This window comes from Zootoca vivipara, chromosome 8 (genome assembly GCF_965207765.1).
Source record: "Zootoca vivipara chromosome 8, rZooViv2.hap1.1, whole genome shotgun sequence".
Lineage (NCBI taxonomy): Eukaryota > Metazoa > Chordata > Lepidosauria > Squamata > Lacertidae > Zootoca > Zootoca vivipara.
This window is the reverse complement of record NC_142591.1, coordinates 26,724,857-26,728,290: the sequence shown is the minus strand read 5'-3', so window position 1 is coordinate 26,728,290 and position 3,434 is coordinate 26,724,857.

The window sequence follows — 3,434 nt, the reverse complement described above, 5'->3', positions numbered from 1 at the left end:
AATTCCTTCTTCTGTTTGAATGCAGTGGCTAGCAGGCATCTTGCAACTCTTCTATAAAAATGTTATGCTGAACTGAGCCCATCATAACATTTACAAAACATAGTGGGTGAATGGTAAGTTTATACTAGGAAAGAGATGTGACATATGGAGATGACATGGGACACATTTTTTCAGTCCACTCATTCTTCTGTTTCCTAGAGTTTACCAGCCGTTGCCCACATACATCCAAGCATTTTCTTCACAATGCTAAGCTGAGAGTCTGAGGAACCTGAATCTGGCTCCCAGTATCACCTCCTGTATTTTCTCTGCACTAGCCTAGCATCACAGCACAGTCCTGACCATCTGTTTAATTCAGAGTTAGTATGGTATAGTTCACTCCATCAGGTCAGGAATTATTTATGGGTGTGAGTGTAATGTACGCATTTAAATTTACAGCTTCAAATATGCTGCCTTTAAGTCTTCATGTAAACAAGTGCCAAGAGCAAACAGATGCAAGCACAAAATCCACAAACCTATGTAATCATCAGGATCAAACACAGTGAATTATGTTGTTACTGCGAACAACGTGCTCCATCAATCACTGCTGCCTTCAAAGAAACCTTTGCCATGACCTCAACAGAGCACCTGTTCTAGCTCTGACGAGATGAAAAATGGTCATTAGATCCACAGCTATAAACTTCTGTGTACTATTTCCACCCCTGATAAATTCTGACCACATAAAACAATCCAGCCTGTCAAAATGCTAATTAAAGAAATGAATGGAAAGCTCCATATCCTGCCCCTAACACAGCTTTTGTCTCATTCCTGTCGACCCAATAAAAGTGATGTTAGCACCATAACCTTTCTTTGAAATTATACTTAACACTACATCATCTAATCCACTCTAAGTTACTGCCTTGTGATATTTTAATTAAGAAATAAAACACAACTACCCACACACATGCACTAGCATTTTACAGGCAAATATACATTTTGGGCATGGCCAGAAATCCCACCTTGCCCAGTCTGGAATTTGCTACATTGAATAAAAGGGTTCAAGTGTGTCAAGGAGCAGAGGTGGATTTAGGGGAGTGCAACCGGATTGGTTGCATGAGTGCAGAACCTCGGGGTGCTGCAGGGGTTGCCACAACTATTATGTAGAATGGAAAGCAAAAGGCAGGGGCTGCCAAATTTTGGTGTTGCACAGTGCGCTGCTGAAATTTGAGACCCCAAGGTCCACCACTAGAAGGAGGCATTTTTAAAATTTTGTTTATAACGTTTATATACTGCCAATCTAACTAGCTTATAAGCTTATAAAAATGCAAAATACCACCCAAACATTTGAAAATAAAAACAACACATATACGTACAATTATGCAAGTCATGGATTGATGTAGATAGATACGTTCAGCCAGCATAAGCACAGGAGCAGAACATCAATTTAAAACCAGTAAGGGGAAAAACCTTATGTGATAGCACCTTAAATATCCTGGTACCAAGGGCTTTTTTCAGCTGGAACTCACCAACACTCAGTTCTGTGTCCAAGACAGCTGTTTATCAGCTCCATCTGGTACGCAGGCTGAGTCCCTACCTGCCCACTGACTGTCTCTCCAGAGTGGTGCATGCTCTAGTTATCTCTCGCTTGGACTACTGCAATGCGCTCTACGTGGGGCTACCTTTGAAGGTGACCCGGAAACTACAACTAATCCAGAATGCGGCCGCTAGACTGGTGACTGGGAGCGGCCACCGAGACCACATAACACCGGTCCTGAAAGACCTACATTGGCTCCCAGTACGTTTCTGAGCACAATTCAAAGTGTTGGTGTTGACCTTTAAAGCCCTAAACGGCCTCGGTCCGGTATACCTGAAGGAGCGTCTCCACCCCCATTGTTCTGCCCGGACACTGAGGTCCAGCTCCGAGGGCCTTCTGGCGGTTCCCTCACTACGAGAAGCCAAGTTACAGGGAACCAGGCAGAGGGCCTTCTTGGTAGTGGCACCCACCCTGTGGAATGCCCTCCCACTAGAGGTCAAAGAGAACAACAATTACCAGACCTTTAGAAGGCATCTCAAGGCAGCCCTGTTTAGGGAAGCTTTTAATGTTTGATGGATTTCTGTATTTTAATGTTTGATGGATTTCTGTATTTTAGAATTTCTGTTTTGTTGGAAGCCGCCCAGAGTGGCTGGGGGAACCCGGCCAGATGGGCGGGGTATAAATAATAAATTATTATTATTATTATTATTATTATTATTATTATTATTATTATTATTATTATTATTATTATTCTGGCACCTCTCATGTGGGTGCCATTGCCATTATAAGAGAACAAGGGAGCTGTTCGTGGTGAGTTCCAACACCTCTTTTTCTAGAGAAAATAGCACTGCTGGTATCCCTGTGGATCTGGCCGTGGTTGAAGTTGACTCCAATTTATCAATCCAGCAGGTGGCAGCATGCAGAACCTCTGAAAAACTGAGAGTTGCAATACCTGATCCAGCCAACAGGAACTGCAAAGCACAGCTCCAGCTGTTAGGATAGCTTGAAGCCTCACTTCCTGCTTGAGCAGAGCCTTGGGTTTCTGATGACAGGGTTCCAAAGAAGTTCAAACACTGGGGCTATGCTTAGCATATGAGAAATATGAAACTAGTGGAAGCCAGCCTGCTTACTGAGATGAAGTGTAATTTGAGCCAATGGTAAAATAAGTTCCATCTCTGATGCAAGTGGTTACGGTAACAAATCAGAAATTATTTAGAAAAATAGTTCCTAACGGGTCTGAACTTCCATGACAATAGCCAGAAGAGTTGGTTATTGTGGAAAAGGGATTCAACTTACCGTATAAAGTAGATTGGATCTAAAACTCGGTTCATTTATTCCCAGCAGGGCTGCAGAATTCCAGGTATCTCAGATCGTGCTGTTGGTCTGTATTTAATCTAGTGGTTCTACAGGTAGCTCAAGAAACAAAACAGGGCAAGCAAAGAAAGGACAATGCGGAAACAAGCCCATATTTCTCATTGTATTTTTCCAATTCAGACAGGCAGGGCATGCCAGGTATTTGCTTGTCTTTGCTTCTCATGGAGTCAGGATGGAATCTGATCATATATTGTTATATGCTGCCAGGGCTAGTACCAGGAACCTTCCATTCCCGGTGCACCTTCTCCATTTGGTGAGCTAGCTGCCCTGGAAATGCCAATTGACCATTGAAGGGGGAGGTACAAATTTCAGAATCAAACCACAGTGTGGAGAATCTTCCTGGCAGTGACTTTGAATTGGTCCCACCCAGCCAGGTTGGTCACCAGATCCTCCTGGACCTGGACAAAGACCATAAAGGGCTTTTTGTCTGGGCTGGGAACTTCCCTGAGCAACAGTGTATTCCTGGCTCTGGTGCATTTCAGTTCTCTGATGCTGGATCACCTCTGCTCTGACAGCTATTCCTTGACAGATATCGCTCAGGCCTTCTGAG